At 39.4% G+C, this 26,880-nt stretch overlaps 2 protein-coding genes across 4 annotated transcripts in view; one reads left to right on the top strand and one right to left on the bottom strand.

Annotated features, from left to right (window-relative positions):
* ALDH1A2 (aldehyde dehydrogenase 1 family member A2) overlaps positions 1-26,880 on the bottom strand; it is a 178,019-nt gene that overhangs the window by 108,084 nt on the left and 43,055 nt on the right. The window lies entirely within an intron of this gene.
* LIPC (lipase C, hepatic type) overlaps positions 11,390-26,880 on the top strand; it is a 66,026-nt gene continuing 50,535 nt past the window's right edge. Inside the window, exon 1 of one of the 2 annotated variants that reach the window (XM_064389241.1) lies at positions 11,390-11,538. The gene's annotated coding sequence lies outside the window, so the exon portion shown is untranslated. The remainder of the gene's footprint in view (positions 11,539-26,880) is intronic. The other variant, XM_064389242.1, reaches the window with a different exon arrangement.

Below are 26,880 nucleotides of genomic sequence, written 5' to 3'. Positions count from 1 at the left end.
CACAGAATGGTTTGGTTGGAAGGGGCCTCAAAGATCTCCTTGTTCCAACCCCCCTGCCATGGGCAGGGGCACCTTGCACCAGGCCAGGTTGCTCAGAGCTCCTTCCAGCCTGCTTTTGAACACTTCCAGGGATGGAGAATCCTCAGCTTCTCTGGAAAACCTGTTCCAGTGCCTCACACTGAAAAGATGAGGTAAAAAAAGGGTTCAAAGTGGACTTTGTAATAAGAGGTTGGTAAAAGACCTTAGCTGGTCCTGTGGCTTTGGCCTACTCAATTTTCCAGAGCAGGCTTTGATCTGGGCTTCACAGAAAACAGCACGAGTGAAAAATTACCTCCCTGAAATTCAGTTCTGTGTCTGCTGGTTATAAAGCCCTGGAAAGTCAAAGCGTGTGGATGATTTCAATTTTAAAGAATCCAAAATTAACTTCTCCACAATAGCAATTACACCACTGTGATCAGTACTGGGGTGATTTATGTTTGGATTTGCCTCACAAGAAATATTCAGCAGTCAGGAAATTCTCATTTCTTTCCTTTTTGGAATGGGAAATAAGATGGTTTTTCACACATAATAGTGCTCTTTAAAGTTTAGTTGCTGTACCTGCTGTCCCTGTCTCCCAGCTAAACACAGGCTGTGATGCAGCACAGCTGCATAGGAAGGGCAGGTCAGCGGCAGCTGCTCCGTCCTGGTTCCTCCACAGTGCCCACAAGGAGTGGGACTGCAGCAGCTGCAACCCAGGCTTTCTCTCAGCTGCTTTGGATGCCAACAGCAGCAGTGTCACACCCATGGAAGGCAGGTGCCTGCCCTGTGCCAGCCCCTGGCAGAGAGGCTGTGTGTGCAGGCAGAGCCCCAGTGCAGGCTGGCTGCGCGTTGCCCCCACCGAGCTGCAGTGAGAGCCTGCCAGGACCCCGAGCCCCTACACAGATCTCTCCCACTGGCTCTACTGCCATGTAAGTGAGCTGGTGCCACCAAAATGTCAGGGAACAACTCAGGTGTTGACTCTCAGCATCAGTTAACACAATTTAAAATATGTGGATTTATCTACACATCTAAAATAGAGTTTCTTTCAGTGATCTATGAAGATGTGATGTGACAACCTAAATAATACATGGAGCAACTTCTGCTTCTGATGAGTAACTGCAGCTGGGCCAGATAGTGTCCCGATCCTTTCATTACAAACAACTTTTCCCTCCACAAAACTTCTGGATGATACTTATCCCTTTGTGAAGCATATCATAGTTTACCACTTGGCCAGTGGATGGATAAGTATTTTTTTCCTGTCTTACTCATCCTGAAGGAAAAAAGAACACATCCACCAAACAACAAAAACCAGGAACACATTCCCCCTGGTTACAGCAACTTCCCAACATGTGCATGAATGATACAGACAGTGGACATTATTCTTTGTGTTGATCTATGATTAGTATCTCATGCAAAATATAGGCTACCTAGGAGTTTTACTCTTACAGAAAACAGCAGAAATGAACAGGCATTTTAAAAGGCATTTGGATTTAGCAGTTCTATATGGTAAAAAAGAAATCTTGTCCTAATGAATGAAATTAATGAAATGTAATTAAGGAAGAAAACCAGAAATAACAAACAACAACAAGAAGTTAGTGAAGGAACCATCTTCCTCAGAGAAAGCTTTATAAACAGAGTAGTTGAAAAGAAATGTTTTATGTTTCCAAACCTTCTTTTTTGAAAAGAAGGTTTGGAAACATAAAAAAGGAGTCTGTCTACTGTATTGAAGAGAACAGTGTTTTGCCTACTTTTTTTTTTTTTAATAAAATGGACTTAACAAATTAACTATCTGGCTTCAGAATCAATCTCATTTTGTCATGGAAACAGCTTGTAAAATGCTGAACATATGGAGAGTGCAGGCTGATGTCTGAAAGTTTCAATAAAATACTTAGTACTGTTGCATCTGAGAGCTGCATATTTGCCAAATGACAGAAAGAAAGAAATTGCTGTTCCCTCTTGTTTAAGATGGATTGTGAGATGTCCTCACTTGCCCTATCAGGCAATTTGCCAGCATGCTTTGAGTCCTTTACACAGTAGTCATTGGATTTCTGCTTTATAGCAATATTTAAAAGACTTCTGGTAGACTAGAAAGTGATTTCTCTGTGTTTTCCAGCCTTAGATTATTCTCCGGCCACCAGAATACCACATTCTGTAGGTAGTCTTTACAAACTGATGCCCTTGCTTGGCATTCATAGCACTGGTTAAAAGTGAATGGGTCACTTCACACTCCAACACATCAAACTATGGGCCAGAGCCAAGAATTAAAATTAATGGGTTAAGTCTGACCCAGACTTCTTGAAGAAGAGGGGTTGGGGCATTTGCTTGGACTCAGCACAAAGCCTTTGTTTCCTTTTATAATCTGACAGTGGATGAGTATCAGACAGAGAGAAAGAGAAGGAGCTGGGGGAGGATGGGGACATGGAAAACCAACATTGCTCTTGGATTCACACTTGCAAATAGAAGTCCACACAATTTGGATTCTCATTTCTACAAAGTGGGTGTTTTTCTGATTCCTACATTCTTACGTCTAAAACGCCATGGATTCACAGTTGCATAAAACACTTCAAACTGAGTCAAAGTCTGAATTTAATTACTGATCAATTCTCTACAAACACAAGCTCATCAGTACTATCAGGAAATCAGCTCTTTGTCCATATAAAGGCACAACTCTATTTTCTGTCCTTAAAACTTATAGTCAGACCTTACTGAGTAACTCTATGGAAATAGTGAAACTCACTATGGGAATAATACTTTTTTTAAAATAAGAGATGTACCATATAAACCACAAGAAATTTTTATGTAATCCTTAGTATGCAAGGTTGTTCAATAATACTTTGGTTTCTAGGGGAAAAAAAACCGCACACTTTCTTATGGAAACTATCTTCAGGACAAACATAGTTATGTTACACATAAACAACAAATTTAATAAATGATAGTCGTATTTTTAGTTAACAGCCCTGGTATATCCATCTCCTTCTCTTTACAGCATACAAACATCATTGCTCCTGGCCAATGTGACTTGGTAATGGTAAGTTGCCATTGCTGAACTGACTCTGAGCTGATGAATGTATGCAAAATGAAATAAAACCTAATAAAGATCCCATGTGTTCAAACTAAGGAGTACAGACATTTCAGATATTGCTGAAATTTGTACTAATTCAGCACTTCATGTCACCGAATTCTACTCTCCTTGTATTCCCTGAGGCCAGAATTGCATTAAAAAAACTTCATTTTTTAGAAAATACAAACCACAAAATAAAAGGAGAAGGGAAACTTTGATACATACAGAAAATGCCAAGAGCAACAAAATTTGTTCTAACGTTTTAAAAACAAAACCATAAAAATTAATTTTTAATAAACCTAGAAGAAAATGTTTTTCAGCGGACTACAAAGATGGGGAGCATTCCCATTCCTGGCAGCATTTCACTGCTCCATACACTGATGAGAGAAGCAGCACCATTGGGATAGGGAAGGGAAGGAAAGGGAAGGGAACTGTCTCACAAACGCCGTCTGGGCCCGTGGCACAGCTGGGAAATCAGAACTGGCCGCTCGGAACTCTGTTCAAATGCACACCACTTCTAAGGGAGAAAGACTCTGTTTAATTGTTTTAACAATACTTGTCTTCCCTTTCCGGGATGCACTGTTCCGAGGGACAGGTGCCAGCTCACACAGAGATTTTTACAGCCCTATTCCGGCTTTTTTTCCCTCCCAAACTCTACGGTGTTTGCCCGGCCATGGCGCTCCGCAGGCACAAGGTGGCACCTCGCGAAGATTTTTTTTTGGCTGGTCCATGATTATGTTACTTTTATCAAACAACCTCTTCATTTCGTTCTCATTTCAAATAATTTTAAATTTAAAGAAAAAGAAAGAAAATGCTGGCGAATATTTACCTAATTTAATGATTATTCTGTATTCAAAAAATCCAAACTCTAAAAAAATTATTATTAAAACACCTCATTTCTTCTGAGTGTAAATTAGTCAAAAATTTGTCTCTCACGTTTGTAATTTTGGATCAGAATTTTAGCCCCCCTCTCCGCTGCCCCATTCACATTTTTGCTTGTTTTGTGGGTCTGCTGCAATCTCCAGACTCAGAGAACTGGGAACTCCTGTATCCCAGTGAGCAGGGGCTCATGGAAGGAGAACACCAAGCTGAGCTCTCTGTTCCCGTTCCTTGGCTCTGTTCATACGATGAGTTAGAAATGAGCACCAGAGACTGTAAAGCAGAGACACTGACACACTGAGAGATAAAGCAGTGTCACTTGCAAAGCAGACAGTGTCATTTTGGCCTGCTGTAGTAACAGAGATGCTGTGATGGACAGCGCTTAGGGTTTAAAAGCTCTTTGTATTTCATCTTCAGGGTGATAACTCTTTCTGATGCTTTTGACTTTGAACTTGGAGTAAAAGTTCAGCCTTGCAGAGGGTGACCCAGTTTGAAAAGCGTTCCACTCTACAGCCAGACAGAAAGCTTTGCACAATTTTGGTACCAATATTAAAGGAAAATGAAATCAAATGAGAAATAATAGTCAAGGGAAAGCTGAGTTCCTCTTACAAGAGGAGGCTCCAACACCTTCTTTGCTTATCCTGATAGTACAAAAAGTATTTCTTTTTTCTTTAAACACAACAGGATAAGGGGTAAAAACCTGAGCAAAGAAGAAGCTGAAAAAAATGCCCCCATATTAAAGTAGGGGACAGTCAGGAAACTAGAAGAAGGTGTCTGCGTGGCAAGCCAGAGAAATTCCTCCCAGTAGAGTGCAAGATGCAGGAATTCATTGTTAAGCAGACCTTGATAGTTACAGCTCGGAGAGGGATAAGAGGACAGAAATGCCTGCAAGGATCCAGGGGCAGCATCTGTTCCATATTTGCGCCTGATGACTGCCCAGACACCACTGTGAAGGAGGACTGGCTTGGTGATTTACTGGTAAACCGTGGGGCTGGCAGACAACGGCAACATAAAATATGGGGACAAGGTGTAAGGGCTGTAGAATATTCAAAATACACGCAGAATTAAGAGATCCTATGCTACTTTAATGGTTTATTCCAAAATATTATGTGCTTCAAAGTACTGACTATGCTAACTCTTCTAGTTCCACCCTAGCAGCTGTAAACTCCTTTCTACAAAGTTTGTTGTCCTGTTTGCCTCTGTTCAGCTGATTATTCTAGTTTCTAGTAATTAAGATTGCATTTCATGATTTTCAGCCTTGTTCAATTAATGTTCCCAGTTTTCCATGCTACAAAAATAATACTTGTCATTATTTTAATTAAATTATTTGTAAATAGCATTGGTTCCACTTCAGATGTATATATAATGCAAACAGGACCAAGGAGACACATAATTCATCATAAATTTTTATGTATGTTTATGTTAATTGAGGATACATGGAGCTGTTCACATTAGATGCAAATCTTTTCAAATTATCTTCCTGCTTTTTTGAGAAAAAATCCAACAACATTTCTCCAAGCTAAAATAAGGAAATATTTTTTTATTCATCTTTATACCTTATTTCAGGCTATTTTTTTCCAGTCTTGACATGGTTCTGAGAGTCTCCTTGCCCAGATGCTGTGGTGTGCTGCAAAACACACTGAGGATAATGAGGAGGCTGGTTTTGTCTGCAGTGCTGTCACACATACACTGTCAGCACTGTGGCACAAAACATGATTAAGTCTGATATTCTGTCTTGTTCCACTGCTATCCAGAGCACAACCCAGCATATGTAAACTTTAGTTTTTTAATATTATTCCTTGCATCTAGAAGATTGACTGTTTTAATAGCACAGTAGTAAAGCAGTGGGCCAAATTCAGTCATTCCACTGATGCCAGTAAGGCTTATCCAATTTACAGTAATGTAACTGAGCCATTTCTGACTCACACCAGGGAAATCAAGGCAAATTTGACCCATGTCCAAGTGGTAAAATGTATTGGGACATTTTCTTCCCTGCAAGTTCATAATCTCACTGGAGGAAAACAGCTCAGTGCAAGCTCATGCTGGGGAGCACAAAGCTCCACCTCACAACAGGGTCTGCTTTGAGGGACAGGAGAAGGGACCATCACTGGGCCACAGCTAAAAGTGAGTTTGTAACCTGCCTTGTTGATTTGTTGTGGGACTGGGACAAAGCTTCAGAAAAGCATCCCACCTGCACAGTTAGAATGTGATGCAGTGATTTGCTGTCCTGTTAAAAGTGGAGGGTGGACTGCCTTAGAAATACACTGAAGTATGATCCCAATTCTAAAGAACATGAAAAGCTTCACCTTGAAAAGCTAGATTTAAAATTGATCCCTTTCCTTTCTGAGCACACACAAAAATGCCTCTGTTATGAATAAAAGTAGTAATCTTTCTTTGCTCCTTCTTCCTTCTCAAAGCCTAATTTCCACTCTGATGTTTAGTTTAGGTCCAAATAGTTGCAGTGAAACTTCGGGCACAGCCCAAAGGAATAGTCCAACTGGATAATGGAGAACAGATTGCCGAGTGTTAAACAGCTTTGTTGTGGATTTAGTCAAAAGCTTTGCTGTCAGGGGTCTTAAAGCAAAAAAGTTTCCAGATACAACGAGGACAAGCTTTAGCACAATGTAGCACAGGGGTGCCATCTAAAATTAATACATGGTAATTGAGTTCTTACATTAGAATTGATCATTTTCACTGACAGTGGCTAGGGAGAAGGAAGAAGGAAACAAAAAAAATGTGTATATCTCTAAAGAGTAAAGGTATTTACACACATCACCTAAGAAAATATAACAAAAAATAAAACCAACCCACAAATATCTCCAAATTCTAGGCAACACCAAAATGCATGGCAGACTCCTCATCTTTTTACCACCAGATTATTTCCACAGCTATGAAATGAATGAAATGTACCTTCTACAGTAATTCACTGCATAGTTTAGCAGCAAAATCTCAGGAGTCTGTCCACACAGATTCCCTGGGCAGGGAAGTTATCCTGCTACCTGCACTCTCCATGTGTTTTACATGTATTACCGTGTCCAGGTAATCATAACCTTTGCTAGTCCACTCTCCTATTTATTGATAATCACTGTGATGCCAGATAATCAAGGACGCTAGGAGAACCTGTGGCAACCTGCGTGTAATTTAGGATGAGGGGAGCAATAAGGAACATTTAAGAGTGCTAGTGGGAAAAGGGCCTGGGACTGACAATGGGGAACACTGGTCATAACGTGAAATTTGCAGAAAATTAGGGAGAACAATTAGAAGAAGAGCTGTAAAATCTCTGTTTCCACAGCCATGTATTTCAGATGCTTTCTTTTCTGATACAATTGGAATGTACAGATCATGGCAATTTGCAAATCATATTTTTTCTGGTTGGAATCCTCTTTGGAATGAGTTGCCAATATCCAACCTTCTTTCTACAAACCAGTCATTATCAGATCATATTCAAATAATTGTACCTTCATTTTTTGTTAAAATGTTTCCTCAGTGATTAACTACGTCCATCAGGGTATGTTGGGTAGTATTTTATTGTGTAATGGATGCACTGTTGAGAAATCATGACTCACAACTGAAACTGATTTTTTCCACATTCTGTTACTAATTTCTAAGGGTATTGCTCTGATGTATTCTACCAGCACCCTTTGCCTTTTCTTAAATGTGGAAGTCAGAGCAGGGGGTGGGTTGCCAAAAAGTGCCCATGCCTTTTCCCTCTTGTAAAGTTGTAGGAACTCTGCCTGGTAGCAGAGGCATCAGCTGCTTTGTTCTCTGAATTCCTAGAGCCTGTTCAAGATCAGACTGTGGTTTCTTGTGGAAAAGTTACTTTTGTTCTTTCTGCTTTCCTAGTAGTCTATCTTCGACAAGAGTACATAGCTGTTATTTGTGTTTGCCTAAACAGAAGAGTGCCTGAACTGAAGGAAAGGGGCAGTCACTAACAAGCAGAAGAGGATTTGAAGAGACAGCCAGGGTCACTTGGCCAATAGGCCTCATCATATTCAGTTTCACAGCTCTAGTTTCTTTTATCTGTTGCTTTTCTTGAGATTTTTTCTTCAAATCACACACAAACGAACTTCCATCAGTTCACATCTCCTAGAAGGGATTGTGGGAAACGGTTCCTAAGACCTGCTGTTGTTTAGATCTCTCCTGTTCTGATAGCAGGACAACAGCCTTCAACTGGATCTGTGATGTGAGCATTTTTTGCAGCCCTTACTCTGCTATAGCCTGCTGGTTAAATTATTTCTTCAGACAGAGTTATGGCAATTTGATGACATATAGTGCAAGGAAAGGTCAAAATTTAGCTCCCAAAGTCTACAGCAATAATAATAATTAATTCTTACCTAGTGGTTGTAGCTATACAAGCACTTTACAAGGGAATATCAGTATTACTGTTCCTATGTGACAGGCAGCAAATCAGAAGGAGCATGAGTGTGGCCAAGCCAGGAGAACGCAGAGCTCTGGCTGAGTGCCCTCTCCATGCTGCATTTTAGTATTAGTTAAGGCAGCAGCTAAAGCAAAACTCTGCCCAGCAAATCACTGGTGTAGAAGTATTTAGGCCACAATTCAGCATGAGACAGCACATTGCTATTTACATTTAGAGTTACATTTGCTTATACTGCAGGCAGTGTGAGCCTCGATCCCTGGAAAACATGGATCTTAGTTCAGCAGCCCCTGGGTGCAACCCAGCCAAGAGCACAAGGCAGAAAGAAGAGGGGACTCTGAGAGCCAGGCAATCCTGTCTTTTTAAGAGAGGAAAACAGCCTGCAATCCTACAGAGAGCCACAAACAGGCTCCAGTGGGCTCCAGTCAGATCTTGCTCAGACACTGCAGGGGGGATGGGGAGCACAGGATTGTCCTGGGGTGGCACTGCCACCATGAACAGTCACCTTCTGCCACATTTCCTTTATGCTTCCAGACAACTCAGAGTTGGAAAGGACTCGTGCATTAGAGACAAAACTCTTCTGGAAATCAGTGAAACACATCCAGCACATTCTATAGTTAGGGGGAGTTTTGATTTTACTGGTGACTCGAGTGCCGGAGTCGTGTCTGAGAGAAAGTGGTGCAGTGCCACTGTCCCCAAAGCCTTCCCCTCTCTTTTCCAGAGATCTGATAGTGCTGACTATGCCATTTGCTTGGAGATACTGATTTTCATTATATAACCACCTATCTCCTGTACAGGTCTGAAACCCCCCACACGTAAGCCACAAACAGAACCAGGAGACATAAACTCAGAGAATAAAAAGGTAAGAAACTGGCTTTTAGATCATAGTGCTCTTAGAGTACAGGGGCTGACAATCAGATTAAGAACTGTTGTTCTAATGAAATAACAGCAGAATCACATCTGCACTATGCGTTTTTAGTCCAGAACAGTAGGATTGGTTAAAACATCCTGAATCAGGTCCAAATTATGACGTGACTGCTTCACACGTCTCCAAAACCCCAAGTGTATTTCTTTTGTGCTTCCAGCGCAGTTTCTGTGCTGGAACTAAGACCACACGAGGGCAGTGTAGTGGGGGAGTAAAATCCAGGAATGCAGATTAAACTCTAAGCCTGATTTTCCTGTATCTTCATGAAATCTGGATAGTAGAGTGGCCTGCAATTACCCCACAAACTAAAGAGGAAATTTTAACACTTCTGTTCAGCCTCTTATCACTGTATTTTGTCCTGCTTTTATTTCCTTCACCACTGCTGTGAATATTCTCTTTCCTAGAGCTGTGGGTCTGAAGTGTCTCAGAGGCTGAGACTTCAGTACACTTTGGGCTCCTAACAGAAGGGAAATTGTAAGAGATGTGGAAAGTCAGGCCTTCAGTTCAGTGAGGTGAGCATTTTGTATTGGAGCAAAATCTCCAAAACTGTGGTTAAACACCCCTGGATTCTCTCATCTAAGCCAACACACAAATTCCCCCAGGAAAGCAAACAAGACCACTGTCCTTGACTTTTGACAAGTATAATTTTCAAATTATTTCACTAGGCTAGGAAATATATTCTTCAGAAACTCTTAACTAAGCCTCTATTCCTCTCAAACCCTCTGCAGGGTTCAGTTCTCTAACTCACTGACACAGCTGCTCAAGTAATCTTTTTCAAGATGAAAGCAACCAGAATTCTTAAAATCCTCTAACTCAGTTTTACTGTGAACATGTTCTTAACACATGCAGTATGTACTTATGTAAACTTGAGATTATTAAGTTTGTCTGTATTGTGCTGGACTGATCCTTTAGCTCCTCTATAAACTTAATAGATAACTCTCCTAGGACATAGTTGTATTATTCTGCAATTTCTTTACCTTCAGTTTTAGTTTCATAAGCAATTGTTTCTTTGAAAATTGATACGGATATTGCTTTAAAATTGATATTGCAATCCTGTGTAGTTAAAGACCGTGATAAACAAGAGCTCACTCTCATATCCTTAAGGAAACATGCAATTGTTTAATAATCCTACTCTCCTGTCCAAAGATGGATTTTTATCCATTGCATGCTCTTTCTACTGCTGTGCAATTATTACTAAGGCACAGTAATATCTTTCTATTTCCACAAGCACGGCATTATATGCCTTGTATCACTCACACCAGCCACAGCTGTGATAATGTATCCTTGAAAGGCAAGAAAACTAATGAGGCAAAACCTTTCTGTCTGAAATCCAGGATTATTTCCTTCCACAAAATTCTGCTTTGAAGGGTACGCCTTCATGAAATCCTTCAAAATAAACTTATCATATTCTCAGTCACAACTAATGGTAAGATAACAAGCCACAAACCTTTTCCTTGAACAGCGGTTTTGTATTTTACTGTGCATCTGATCAATTAAATCCCACATTAGGTCTTCATTTTGAATCCTATTTCCTTCAAAATTCATATCAAATTACATGGATCTGTGTTCTAGTACAAGATTCAGTATATAGAAAACTATTTTGCACTTTTTGTTTATACACCAGCTTATGTATCCTTGGTCATGGCAGGAAATCTGATCTCCTTCATACACAATTCCTTATTCTTTCAGTCAGCCACAAAGCCAGCTTTAGAGTAACTGCTCATTACAGGCAAAATACTGGTGTCTCTTAGGGAATGAGAGATCAGCCTTTGATTTAAAAATGCCCATGGTCTGGGCCTAAATCTTGTCTGTCATTCTCTTCTTCTCTGACAGTTTGCTATAATTTAAGGGAAGCCATTCTGCTGAGTTTGGATAAATAAATGTTATGGTTGTCTCACAGAGAGAATAGCATTTAGGTCATAATAGAGGCTTGTTATTTACAGTTTTAAAAAGCCAGTTCTGAGTCCTGTCCTGGATGCCTAGCTACACATGTGACTGATATAGTGCATTTTGTATATTTTGGCACAAGAATGTGGTACACAATGATCTTATTTAGCAATATTTTGAAAAACATGCCAATTTTGAAAAAAAAACCATTCAAATATGTGACAGAGCTGTGCCTTCTGTGGAAGAGGGTATAAAATTGAGAATTCTTGGCTTGTGATATAACCTATCCACTGTTTCTAAGGAGAGAGTCTTCATTAACGTCTATTTTCAATTTTCATTTTATAAAATAGTTGATGCCAAACTGGGACATATCATCAAGTAAGGCCAAGTTGGGTAAGCACATGTTTTTTGTATACAATGAGAAGTACATTGTGGTCTGAATTCTGTTTAGACTGAAGTCTTTTACTAAGCTGCTTTTATACAGAGGGGTTAGAATGAAGGCTTAGAATTAACATAAGATCTCTTGTTGCTTATGACTAAGAATATTAGTGGAAAGACTAATTGGTTTGTATGAGAAGTTTAGAAATCTACTTTTATTCTTAATATCCAGTGCTGGTCCTTCTAGTCAAAATGAACTGACTCATCCTGTGACTCAAATATTGCAGTGTTGGTTTCCATTATCCACAACATCAGAACAATGACATGCAGACATGTACATTTTACTTGAGTTTTACTAGGTTTTCCAATATAATTAACATCTGTGCACTGGACTATTATTGCAATGCAGGAGAAAGCTGTAGATTGCTTCAATTTTAAGGAATGCTGATTTTTCTAAGTGCTTTAGATGTCTATATTCTACAGAAATCTAAGTGGGAATTTGTATTTCTGTTGAAACTGGTAATGAAGTACTCGCTGTGTTTCGCTTTTTCTTTTATTAATAGATTTCTGTGTTTTCTCCTGAAGTTCTGCAAATTATATATGAAGTTACAAAATCCAAAATGAGACAGTTAAAAGATGTTCAGGCACAATTGTAAAGCCGTTTCGTAATTCTAAATATTTAACATCTTGTTATAACAGCAATGAATAGATACTTGGCAAGGTTGATTAAAACAGATGTTGAAAGAAGAAAACTAGTAACCATTTAACTGTGCAAAAGGGCTCAAACATGATTTGGAGTCTATGGGAAATGTGATATGAGTGGTTATTGTTGTGTCTGCCAATTAAATAAAGCTCATCAAATTATTCATAGCAAATAAAATCTGTTGCAAAACAAACCCGTTTGACTCATAGCAGACTGTTCAAAGATGCTTCTGTTTCCCTAAATGTACTTTTTCTTCATTTGAGAGCGATTAGGAGACCATCCACAATGGTCAGCAGTTGCTTTGATTGGTGATGTGCATGACAGTAAATGGTTTTTGGTTTTTCACTTGATGACAATGTTGATGTTTTGGAGGAAACAGATACTTTCCTATTTCAGTACACTGTACTTTCTCTCTTATGAACTGTAAGTTCATAAGAGAGAAAATAAAAAAGAAAGAGCACTAATGCATCCAAACAAGAAAGAAGAAGTCTAAGAATAAATCCTAGTAAATATTGAAGCATGATCACAATAATTTCAGTTAACTAATGAACTGAATACTTCTGGCATAAATGTTTCACTGTTAGGAAAGAATAAGTATAGGGATTTAGAGTTCTGGCACCAGTCACACAACAACTACTGAATAGTGATACTGAATAGTCATACTCAAGTTTACCATGAACACCTGAATATAGCACACTGCATAGAGCACACCAAATATAGCACCTTTATTCCAAGGCTCTGACTTCTAATACAATAGAAGTATCTTTTAGTAATAGCTTTTGTGCTGGAAATAAATTTGTGATTTTTCCTGGCTTTGAATCTAGTGAAAGAACCCACTTACACTTAGGAGAATGGGAGCATGGTTCTGCTTTGTACTTGTTGAACTCATCTACAGAGAGAAAATTGCCCAGCCCTACAGTACAGTCTTGATTCCAAGCAATATGAAAGGATCACACAGTGTTTCTACTTCACAGCACAGAGACAAAGGTTAATGAAAGCCAAGACCTTGGGGTGCAGATCTGTTCCTTGCTGTCACTGTAACCATCCTGTGGATTAGAGAGCTTTTTTGCCATGTGGCTCTCCCACAACTGGAACAGTTTCCTATAAACAACATTTTCAGTTAGCTGTTTGTGTTTAGACTATTCTGGGTTTTTTTAGGAACAGCTGTGCAGTTAAGCATCTCCCACTAAACTGGTCATTAAAGCCACTTTAGGCAACTAATTCAGACACTGTACAACAGTGATAGCACTGGAAAGCAAGGGTGATTCTGTAGCTAAACAGCACAGTAGAAAAATAAAGACTGTAAAGCATCCTACTCATATCTCATACTGTTTCAGGTTTTCCCTCACCTTTCAGCCAGTGTGGACCCTTTTAAAAGAAGCTATAACATAATTAGAACAAAATATATAGACTAAAGAAACCATGCATAGAATGTCTGGAATATTTTATTGGACTTCTCAACAATTTAATTGCTTTTACTTCTGAAAAAAACCTAACATGCATCTTGCTAGCTAACCTCATTATCCAGAAACACATATCCAGAAAGCACTGAGCCTCTGGTTTTAGTAAATCTCCACTCTCCCTTTGCTTCCCATTTTGTTCTGTAATTTTGCAATGCTTCTTAATGAAACTGCCTTTTTCATGATTATCAGTGACCACAAGCTTTCCAGCCCATAAGCAAACACCCTCTGTCCCCAAATAGCCTCTGTCTTCCATCCAGCTACATCACTCAATGCCAGTAGTTCCCCCTGCTCAGTGAACACACTTCAAGGCCTGCATGTTCTGGGCCTAAAATTATTTCTTTGATAGCAATTATATATACAGCATCTTTTGTCCCACAGCCTTTGAAACAAGCTAAAGATATACATGCTTTGTCCAGAGGTCATTTAATCATGGAAATGCAGCCAGCCTTGGCTGGAAATCCAGCAACAGTTAATAGTGCATGGCAATATAAGAGCACTTTAGGTCAGCAAACTATGAATGCATTTGTTTCTAATGAAGCTGCTGCTGTAATTTAGGAAAGAAGCAGAATAATTATTCAGTTTGGAGTTTGGCCAGGAGACCAAAATGAACAGCATTCAGACTTCAGTAAAAATGTTCAAGAGTTTAAAATGGCCACAAATAATGTGGACCTAGGTTTTAAATTTCATTTGAAAGATGGATGAGCAGGTCATTTTGCTGTCAATGGGTCTCTAATTGGTTTGCCTCAGAGCATTTTATTGATCAATACTTTCTACTTCTTTGTGTAACAAAGATTCTGCATTCATCGTGTCTCAATATTTTTTACATTCAGTGTTTTGCAATCCCTTAGTTATAAACCCCATGATTTAGTAAGGCTAAAGTGAAGAAACTGGAGTAATTTTAGTATAGTTTGCACATTGAAAAGTCTTGATTTTTAAAACTAATAATTTAGTCTTATATCTATGAGGAAAATCAAGAACTTTCCATCTAATGGTTTTAGACCAAATTAGGTTTCTTTTAGGAGTTGATTTTTCTGCTTCTTCTGCTTCCCTACCAAAACAAAGATTGGAAAGAAAAGGGTCCTTGTTAATTTTAACTTGATGACTCACTGGGAATTTGGATGGCCTAGAATTACAAGTGGTTGTCCCAGGTGAATAATTGTTTCTAAGCCTGTCCCCTGTTACACAGAGAATCTTATGATTATTCAACCCCTTCTCCATGGAGCAGGGCAAGGGCTTGGCACATCCCTCCTGGTTCATCTGCTGAAGGCTTCTCTGGTCACCAGTCAGAGCTGTGAGTGCTTCAGATGTGAACATGGACCAAACTGACACTTGGCTATTTGCATCAGGAAAAGCTGAGTGCAGAGAGGCAGTTATATGGACAGCATTTCTTTTCCAGGGAGCATCTTTTACTCACAGCCAACCAGAATATGCTGCCTGCACAGGAGTGCCATGCTCTTTGCTAGAATAGCACATCAGCACTGGTGCACCAGCAAAGCTGTGTGAGTACAGCCTTAGCCAGGCCTATAATCTACTTTTGATCTTGGCAGTAACCTCCCACTGACATAATTGATAGTCTGCTTTCAGTCATGGACTGCACACAACCTAACATTTACACTCTGACCCATAATTATATTTAGAACATACACACACCTCTTCCTGCACAGAGAATAAAAAGCTGCACAATACATCTTTCAGGAAGACTGTAAAGATTCCACTCATCCATCCCTAAAGACAAAAGTCCTTTCCAAATTTTTCCAAATCATGCTGTGCAATAGTAGTTAATGTTGTCAATCTCCTATATGTGTCTTACAAAGACCAGAGAAATGCTAGGATACAATTTCATTATTCAGATGAAAAATGCCCAGTTACTGAGGATTATTGTATGTTATATTACCAAAATATATATATATGTTTAATCAAATATAATGAAGCTGGAACAAACAATGTGAGACTTACCATATCTGTGACTTTTTACCTCAGGAGACCAGCACAAAGAAGAAGGTTTTATCAAGTTATGTTATTATAAAAGTGAGTGATATGCATGCTTAAAGCATGCATCAAGGGAATGAGAGGCTGCAAAATATTAAAGTAACCCTAGACGACATTAGCATAGCCTTGATCTGCAAGAACAGTACTGGCAATAAACTTTAGTTCAGTACTGATCTTTTTAAACTTCACTGCAGTTTCTTGTAATGTCCTTTGCTATGTCAAATTTTAACTTCAAATGCAGTGAGCAAATTGCCCTATGTGTTTAAGTCTGGTCCTGATTTATACAAAAGGCACATTGTCTTTCTTCAAAGGTTGACTGAACAAAGTCCAAGAACTGTACTCAAAGGATGATTTTTGGTTTCAAGTTAGCAGTTGAAGTTAAAAGATGTGATGTTTATGTTGCCTTTACTAAGAATGTTATACCACTGTAATTTAGTAAACTCTCCATAACAGCTCCCTAGCAGGTCTGCAATAGAAATATAGAGTAGGAGTACTTTTAAAGGCCATCTGATTTGTCATCACCAAAGGAGCAGGCTCAGTGTTCCTTCAAGTGACCAAGAGTGCCTGCCCAGGGAAAAGAACATACTCACTCCTGAAATGTTCCATTTCCCACTGATCTGAGCTTCTGTCTGTCAAAACAGCACAAGTCTTGAAAGAAATGGAAAAATGAATCCTATTTCCCAGAAGGCACTATACTAACCACTGCAGCACATGCACTTTTAATAGATTTATGGCTTATATGTATTATAGTAGTTCCTTTTTTGGCAGGCCACATTTTTAAGAAATTTTATTTACCTTCTTCTGGGACCGAAAGTTTTTCTCCTCATAAATCAGCCTGTTGCAGTAGACAATCATAATGGTATTCTGCTGCTGCTTGGAAAGAAGGTGACCAGAGCTCTGCAGTCTTGAGGTGCAGTCAGGGACCAGCTGCCTTCCCAGGAGGAACGAGCATTGGAGCACTGCTGCACCTATGGCATTCCAGCACAATTCCCCAGCTGCATATTGCCTGCAGTCCTTGGGACACAGGGTCAACTCTTTAAAAGTCATGTTTTTGGGAGGTTTCCTTCTCTACACCCACTAGTCTCAGTGCACCCAATTTCCCTGGACAAAATCCCAAATCAAGTTCCTTAACAGAACAGCACCACTCCTATTCAAAGGCCCCAGTGAAAACAAGCAGCCCTGCAGGGGAGCACTTCCTTCCAGAAATTATGGTATACACAGATATTTTACACATTGGATACTGCCAACACCACACAATGCCAGCTATTGTCACATCTCTAGTAGCTGGGCCCTGAAGTGCATTACCAGTAGCTATTTCTATGAAGCCAAGTGCTCAAAACAACATTGCTTACGTGGCTTTGATTTAGCACTGAATGAAGAGAAAGTGTTGTCTAAATCCTTATTTCAGAGTTATTAACTAGTTATCATCTATTATTTGTTGTCATATTCTGTTGTATTAATTTTGATAAGCATTTAATTTAACATCAAGTAATTTTTTCTTCTAAGTAATGGGATCATCTTCTGCCAAAAGCAATTCCTCTTTGCTTGCTTGTTTTGTTTTATAAAATGAAATCATCACCATGTAATCCAGACTAATCACTTCCCTGACAATCTGTCAGCAAAATACAAGGATACATGGCTCAAAATATAATACAAGCAAAATATGGCATGTCAAAACCTGCCTTCCTTGGGCTGTCATAATTCCTGATGAAGACTGGCTATATGTGATATGCTCCACAGCAGCACTAATGGCTCTCTAAGGACTACAGCTGAAGTGATTTGCCAGTGATACAGCCCAGACATCCCTTGCTATGAAATCTGAAAAATTATACACTTTCCTTGTAATTCCAAGTAAGAACTTAATTTCATTATGTATTTTGTTCTTCTCAAAGGGAACACGTATTACAATGCATGAAACAAAGCCTTGAGAAAGGGAAAAAGAATATCAAGAACCTATAGCTAAAGCAAAGATAACCTGGAAAATACACTAGTTCTTTGACTTAGACCAACCTGACCAAGTATAATAGAAAGAAATGGAAGGAAGGACTGGCATCCAGAGGGACCCTGACAGGTCTGAGAGGTTGGTCTGCATGAACCTCACAAAGTTCCACAAGGCCAAGTCCAAGGTCCTCCACCTGGACTGGGGAAATGGAAGCACAAATACAGGCTGGGCAGAGAGAGGAGTGAGAGCAGCTCTGGGGAGAAGGACCTGGGGGTGTTGGTGGATGAGGGGCTGGACATGAGCTGGCAGTGTGTGTTTGCAGCTCAGAAAGATAATCAAATCCTGGGCTGCACCAAAGAAGTGGGACCAGCAGGTCAAGAGAGGGGATTGTCCCTCTCTGCTCTTGTGAGAGACCTGGAGTGCTGCATCCAGCTCTGGGGCTCCCAGCATAACAAGGACATGGACCTGCTGAAGCAAGTCCACAGGACGGTCCCCAGTATGATCAGAGGGCTGGAGGACAGGCTGGGAGAGCTGGGCTGTTCAGCCTGGAGAAGAAGAGGCTTCAGGGGGACCTTACAGCACCTTCCCTAAAGGGGCTCCTAAAGAGCTGGAGAGGGACTTTACAGGGACAAGGGCCTGGAGTGGTAGGACAAGGGGGAATGGCTCCAAACTGAAAGAGGGAGGATTTAAATTAGACATTAGGGAGAAATTCTTTGCCATGAGGGTGGCTGGGCACTGGTTGCCCAGGGAAGCTGTGGCTGCCCCATCCCTGGGAGTGCTCACGGCCAGCCTGGATGGGGCTCTGAGCACCCGGTGTGGTGGAACCCCCTGCACCCACCCTGGCAGGGCGTGGAACGAGATGGTCTCCAAGAGACCTCCCAACCCAGCATTATGATTCTGTGATCTATGCTTATGCATGACCTACTCTTAATGAGTAATTCTTGTAAAAACTACCTGGGGAATCTCTCCTTCATTTGAAATTGATTCTTTTCAGAGGAGATGTATTAGAAGACAATTAAAATCAGGAATATACAGGTTCTTTGAAAGCCAGCCCTTAGGTTATGCTGGTTGAAATATTTCAGAACTGTTTTTAAAGTTTCATTATTTCTTTAAATGGTCACAATTTTTGCTACTGTGAAATTTTCTAAGATTAATTCATAACAGAAATTATCATCACCTCACTGGGATCCCTAGGGACAGCTGTAAAAGCTTCTAAGCAGACTTTTTTTGCTAAAAAGAATTATGGAAAAGTTCTGCACCCATTTCAGAATTTGCATTATATATGACCTATAAAATATAATCTCAACCTCATTTCTTGATTTCTTATTTCTGCATCAAAAAGGAATGGAAAATGTGATATTAAATGTACTACTTAGTCCTAAAGTTGGAGTAAATGACATATATGAATTTTTGCATTATCTCCTGACAAATACCCTACAGAATGGACAGGACAAAACAGAGGTAGCATTTTGAAAAATTTGTTTGCTGCCATTTTTAGACTGTAATTTCAGAGCAAATGGAAAAATTAGTTTTATGTATTTTGCATTAATAAAAACTGATGTATTTAAAGTGCAATAACTTTTGTAGAATCTCACATAGTAATTTCACTAATCTGGAACAAATAGACTGGAAGACACATTTTTTCAACACAACAATATAATGGTCACCAGAAACACAATAACTGTATCTAAAAATATTAAGAGGATTAAAATGGTTCTGTAATAAATAAAGGAAAAAATCCTAAATGTTTAGTCACAAATTACTTTCTAAATGTGTTTGTGACCTAAGATTCATGGTCCTGAGCAAAGGTGCATGTTTGTTTTATTTTCTGTATCAAAGGGAAATTACTGTATTTATGATAAATTATGTATTCCTATAAGGTGCCACTAAGACAAAACAATCCACATAATATTCTGCTTTCTTATTCCATTTTTTAGAAGACTTCCCAGGGTCCATGATGAGAAACATATACATGCAATTCAGTAATAATTTATAAATTTTGTACAAAGATGGTTTAACCAGATAGAGAGCAAAATTTGACCAAACAAATACATAGCATAAAGCATTTATCCAATGCTTTCCCAAAGTTTCAAACACATTTTGTTTAGTGCAATATTTTTCAATCTTTTTACTTCCTCCTCTTGTTTTCTAGAGGAGATGAAAGTCCATGAGTAACAAATTTAGACCTACCATGAATGGGTTTGCTTTTCTCAGTCACTTTTAGGAAATTGCCCTAAGCCAGTGGTGTAAGTATGAAAACATTGTTAGTGTACTGCAACAACACAAACAGTCCTAGTTACATCTTGATTTCAGAGCTACCTTCTACAGTGTACCTTATACCTGGAAAACACACTCTTGACACCTTTAAGGTGAGACTGAATTCCTCAATTTGAGGGTACAGAGCATAGCTGAGGTGCTTGCCTGAGGTTGATGCCAGAACCTGCATTTTTAAATGTGTGTTCCTACACTGCCAGATTAACTAGCTGTCAGGCACGAACTGCAGAGCAGATTGGACCATCTGTGGGGGAATATGACAAGAAAGATTTCTATCCAATACTTTGGATTCTTTCTCTACAGGAAATTTCAATGTAAGATGCCAAATGGAATTTGGAAATTAAAAATAAATTAGTAATAATTTTGAAGCTATAATTAGAACACAGAAAACCAAGGAATACAGAGTAGGATATGGAGCTATTAAATCTCCATGGAAAGGCCAGCTGCCTGCCTCTGTGCTCTTCCTAAGGGTGGTGTGAGGGTAGTGCAGGCCAGTGGTGGCTGCCCAGGATTTCATACCACAAGGCAGAGTGAAGGAACATACACAGATGAGGAGGTACAGGTCCATGTGCCACAGGCAGTGTGGGCTTAGCAAGGTTTGCATCCCATGCATGAGGCCCTTGCAATGGCATTGCTCTTCTCCATAGGAAATACATTTTAGACTCCTTACCTATTCCTCCATCACCATAAACCTAGGAGTTAACTTGAAAATTCACTACACTGAACCCCGTGCTCTGTCCCACAGGTCATTCAACAAACAACACACTGCATGTTAAGATTTTGGAACATTCAACCTGGAATAAACATACATGAAAGAAACTTGAGAAGTTGGTATACACTGTAAATTTTGAAGGTTTTTATAATGCATGTTATGGTCAGAGTCACTTTAATGCTTGCTTCCTTCTCCTTTTTTGTCTCCCAAGCAAGTTACTCAAAGATGAGCTTTCCCATCATTTTCTTTGAGTGGATCTGTGACAGCTCTCTGGGTTATTGACTTTGTTACTCCCACAGTGCTCATCCGGTCCCTCAGCACTGCTTGCCTCCAGCCCTTCCCTCAACTTCCTCTTCAAAGTAAAGGCACTTCTCAAGCACTTTGCTGAACCACAGCACTTAAAAGCCACAAGCACAAACTGGTCATTTGGCAAAGAATATTATTCTTACCCAGCTGACGTAATGAGCCTTTCTCAATCAGCACTCATGGGTGCAGCACGTGCTCCAGGGCTGGCTTGCAGTGCACTTGGCTGCAATAGGTGTGACCCCCAGATGGAGAGCTAGCTTTGTCTTATCCATGCTGCCACCCATGAAATGTTTCCACACACAAATGAAGGAACACAGCTAGGAAAAAGAAAAATTGAGCTAGAGAAAACACCCTGATGGGGTTTCTTTTTAATTATATGCCTGGTTTTTTGCCTATTCCACAATGCTAAAAATGAATACCACAGATGGAGGGTGGGTGTTAAAGGCCCACTGAACACTGAAATTTTACTGATCTGTTATAACAGGAAACATCTGTGCTAAATACAGTGTTTAGTAGCTCTTCCCATTTCAGCTGTGGAACATCAGTATTTACAGGACATTACCAAGAAATTGTTTGAACTCATGGTCACAGTCACTTCACAACTAACACTGACTGATTTGTTGCTCTGAATCATTTCAACAACTATGGATTTTGGAATACCAAGGTATTTAATAAATTATCCTATGGTTTATCCAGACAAAGATTTGCAGTTCCAGAACTAACATGGAAACAACTATTTCAATTATTTCTAGTAGGCTACATTAATTTCTGTTTTTGTGAACAAAGTCCACAATTCTTTTACCAATCTGTAACATTTTCAGGCAGTTTTTAAGACCAGATTTTCAGAAAGTTTGGAGAAGATTTTAAATGCATGTTTATCCTAACTGATGCTTAAAGTACTAAGGCTTCTTCATCCCTCAGCTAAGCCAATTTTCTCTCTTATAGTCTCCTCTAATCTTTTAGTAATGTTGGGACTGCCACAATACATCAGATCCAAGGGTCTATCCATGCCAGTATCTAAGTTCTGCTAGGACTAGCAAGAGCTGTGTCAGGTCCTGGAACAAACAAAACATTTAGGGTTGATAATTAACCACCTCAAACAGTCTGCTGCCCCCTTCATCTGCTCTGTATATATGAATCCTATTCTTCTCCTTTGGCTTTATTGTCTGTTTGTTCTTCCCTTTTCATGAAAACTCAATTTTAATGAGAGCAGCTTCACAGAGATCTGGGTTTTGCTCCTGTGAGCATGTTAAGTTCTAAGAGACATCATCAATCAGCCTTTGAATGTTTAGTGTCTTTCAAGTTTCTTTACTTTGCCATGGTTCTTTGCCTTTTGCATAAGTGCCTTCATGTGTATCCTCTTCAAATATGTTACCTACAAGAAGCTCTGCTTGTCTTGTTCTTGCTTCCTTCTTTATCCATAAGAGCCATCAATCAATATCTGAAACAAGTCTGCTTTCTATTTGTTGTTACAAATTCTCCCTCCTAAATACAGTAGCTTGAAGCAAGGGAGAGAGCCCTATTGGTTTTCCTCTGTATTCATCTGTTTCAGATATGCTTCTGTTTGATGTGGGGAGGTGAACAAGCAAGGCAGCTTCAAAAGGCATTGCTCTTGTGTTGGTTTTGCTTAAAACCATAAAGCTCAGTCCTCAGGGGGGAAGGAGATGGGCTGGATCTCAGTCTTCCAAGGAGCTTTGTTGCCCATGTTTGGCTGTTTCTCACACAGAGCAGTGAGGGGAAATGCCCTTAGCAGGCACACTGAAGTTTCCAAAAGCACATCTGCTCTTCACAGTTACATCTATTGACACCCCAAGAGCTGATTTGGGGAAAGTTTCCTATGTGTTACAGCTCTGTGTAAAAGCTGCTTTAACAACAAAAAATTCAATGCAAACATTTACCGGTCATCCCTGAAACAGGACACTGACAACAGTGAATATCCAAAATAAGACAGAATCCAGGTGGATAAAGGGTCGGGAGCTGCACTACCCCTTCCAGTAGTGCATAATCATGTAATTGATTACATGCAGTCCTGTCTGCTGAAGAACAGAACTATTGCAACAGGAAGCAGGGAGTAGGCCAGCTCCTAACCTGGTTTAAGGCAGGGGTAATATGCAAACTCCCAATAGTCTTCACATAATGGAAGAGCATGGGCAGTCCAGATATATTGGGATTTGTTCTCCCCTTTTATTTGGTTCATCAGTTCTGTGCTTTTCTGATTTGTCAAGCTCTCAGAGAAATGCCCCACATGAACACAGTGTACACATAAGAAAGACCCAGAAGAAACAGCATTCTTCTAAGGCAATTAAACAAGCAATGCTTTGTTATGAAAAGCACTCCACGAACATTGAAGTAAACAAAAAGTACCTTTTTAAAAGAAGTTTGAAGTAGAAGACCCACTTATTATACAATTATATTTATGCTTGGCAATTGTATTTGGGTTCTCTTCTTTATTTACAGCTGTTAATAATAAGAATTCCTCAGTGCAGCATATTTCCAAAATTATTGAAAGGCACAAATATATAAAATCTGCCAAACTTGTGGGAAAACTTGAAACTGCAAGAATTCCACTCCTAGTCCCAAATGTGCTTCCAAGGAAAGTCAGATAATATTCTGGGTAATGAGTCATGGAAGAAGACCACCTTATCAGGGGATACAGAGTATGAAATGCATCTTATATGAGAAATTCATATTTTGCAACACTATGCTCATGCAAATTAGTGGTTTTCTTTCATATCAGAAAACAAAGTTTGCTGATCAATTACTTAGTTTTGAATTTAATACTGAAAAGTCTGATGGCTCAATAGCTACTGCTGTAAAGGAAGTTTCAGACTCATGTGCAGCTGCTGTATGTTTGACATAGACCATGAATCTACACACAAAAGTCCATCTAAAAATGTCTCTTCAGAGTTATTTGATATTAAAAAATCCTAGAAAAGATCAAACAGGCAGAATAAATTTTGGATTTAAAAAGTGCATTAAAAATTCAACCACATAAAAATTTTCTTGCTCTATAACCTCAGATGTATTAGCATAACCATCACATGAATCTTTTTTCAGATGCTGGGGTTATTATAGGAACACAGGGCGGATCCTCAGCTGGTGAAAATCATTAGAGCTGCACAGAAGCCAATTTATGCTAGCTAAAGTTCTGGCCCATAAAATCTCTTCCAAACCTGAAAGAACATCTTGTACTACAATATAACAGGTCTTCAGGTGATTGAAAAGCATCCTGATGAACAGTGTGGTTTCAGGAAAAAAAGCAGGATTGTATGCCTGACAAATTTCTGCTCTGTGTTCTTTTCTTTAACTTGATTAGAAAGATATATTCAAGCAAAAACTTGCCTGGTACAATGCATCATTAGTCACATGCTGCTTCCAATAGTGAGCCATCAATTTTATTTTAGATGTGAATATGTGCAAGAGGTCTAACTGTAACTGGAACATTAGCCAGGAAGCAGATGGGGACTGTGATTGAGAGTCTACCTCCTGGGTATATGTTGTACAAGCAGCAGCTCAGCAGAAGAGAGAAGGTTATCAAGCCCCCTTGCAGTGCATGCAAACTACACATAAACACATGGACATAAGCTACAAATTTGGGGTTGACCACTGTGTGTTTAAGAAAAGATTCTATTTCATGTGAAGTTGGCAAAGCAGCAGCCTCCGTGCAATATGAAACGTGTTCTGTCTGTTTCACAGAGAGCAGTTTGGAATATCTATTTCTAATTTTAGAATCCAGATCACTACAGTAGGTATGAGTGATTTCAATGCAGAAAATGAAGTAATTGCAAATGCTGGATGTTATGGAAAAGAGAGATCATATCTACAGGGTTTTTTTTAATGGATCCTTTAAATTTAAAGATTAACATATTTAACCATAACCACATTTAAACCTTACATTTAAACAACTTAATTTCAGACATTTTTTTAAAAATCAAGATTTTTGCAAATACCAAATTATCCACTTTCCTTATCCAGAGCACGAGTAGCAAACATATCCAATCCTAAACTTTCCACTCACTCTTCAAAGTAACATCAGGACACAGTGCAGCTTGCATATTCCAGGTGTCATTTTCCTACATCCGCCTCCCAGCCTTTGTTACAGTCCCTGAGATGTCTGTTCCCTGATTTTCTAGTACCTGTGTTGTACGTTTTGTCACTGCCAGTGGTGCAGGATTGCAGCAGAGCAGCCTTACAGATAATAAGGCTCTGGCAGAACACTGGGAGTGTCTCAGGGGTATCGAGTTTCACCATTCTTATGGTCAAACAGTGGAACAATATGAAGACCCAGAGCACCCTCATTTTTCCCAGAGGATTCTTTTTTTTCTGCAGTGATTTTCACCTGGAATATTGCAGCTCCCACTCACTACACCTCATGCAGATTCAAATGTGGCTGAAAAAAGCCATTTTAGTAAGTGATGCAACATACTGCCAGTAACTCTGAGTAGCAATTGCACAGTTGCTTCTGGTAAATACCTGGCTCCACTTTTTCTATCCTCATAATGTGCCAAAGACTCTTTCTTGTTATGCTTTTTGCATTAGGGTAACTAATTTGTAAAATAATTTAGGTTATATATTCATAGAATATTATATGTGCAATAACAATACAATGGCAATTAACCCATCTAAGAACCTATCAAGCAAAGTAGTTATCAAGTGACCAGATAAACATGTTGAAAATGGCAAAGGTTATAATTTCAATATTTAGATTCACAGGAAAATTATTTACCAGGAGTTTCCTACCTCTAATGATCATTACATTTGCAGAAGACCCATTCTTTTCTCTTTGAGCAGACAATAAAGGTAATTGGAATTACTCATGTAAATCAAATGGAGAAGAAAAGAAAACAAAGAGCACACTCTGAAAACACATGGTGTGACAATGCTGTCAAGGCCATCGGGAGCAGCTCCTTCCTCTGGAACACAATCACATCTGCTCTCTGCAGACTAATGTGCCATAGCAGGCAATTCAGTGCTACATAAACTCATCCTCAACACGCTTTGTGAAACCTCTCATTCAAATCGGTACCATTATTCCCACAACACTGCTTAGTGTTCTCATCATTATTGCTGACATCCTGTGAATACTGGAAAGACAAATAAATACCAGCAATAACTGACACAGAATTGCCAAATGAAGTAAAACCTACCAAAGGAAGGCACATTCCTCCACCTTGTTTCACAGTTTTCCTTTTACCACCTTAAGCAATCTTTCATAAAATGCTCATAATGTCATCCTGGCTTCCTATATGGGTTCCATAGCGAGAAGTAAATCCAAACACTGCCTGAAAATAAAGTCTATAGGGATCAATCTCTTCACAAAGATCCAACAGCCAATTCTGTCCCTGACAGATCTACCACCTTGTTCCAGAACAATTCCTGTCTGCAGAAAGTGAAACTTGCAATCTTTCTCCTCTAAATGCTCTCTACTTTCTTGATTACTGTGCCTAGTGTCACCATTCAACCTGTCAGTCAGACCTGTCATCTTCACATAATCTCCAGCCAACATTATTCTGAGTTCACTGCAAAATCTCTGCTTAATAGCTGTGCTGATTTAGCTTTGCTAAATCACACTAGTAATTTCCACCAATCTTAACTTCACTAAAATACAGCATTTCCTGTTCAGCATCAAAGCCTAAATTCTTGTCCGAGTTCTGTCTTTTGTCTCCTTTCCTTGCTCACTAAAATACTGCTGTGACCAGTATTTTTCATTTAGCAAGAGTAATTTTGATCCTATCACCCCCTTTTCTGTATGTCCTCTTTTTCAGTATACTTTCACACACACACACTAATCAATCAGTCTTGACAGTGCTTCAGATGTTACTGTGCCAAGATCACTGCCAGCTGCAGGGACAGGTCTGACCTTAGAGATTGCTTGAGGGTTTTCCAGCTATCTGCTGTATCCTGGACTCACAGCTGCTTGGAATGAGCAAGGAAAGAAAGTGATCCGCACTTTTCTCCTGCCTTCATG

The sequence above is a fragment of the Passer domesticus genome, chromosome 14 (assembly GCF_036417665.1).
Source record: "Passer domesticus isolate bPasDom1 chromosome 14, bPasDom1.hap1, whole genome shotgun sequence".
Taxonomy (NCBI): Eukaryota; Metazoa; Chordata; class Aves; order Passeriformes; family Passeridae; genus Passer; species Passer domesticus.
The sequence above is the reverse complement of the archived record's forward strand: the minus strand, read 5'-3'. Positions and strand labels throughout refer to the sequence as shown.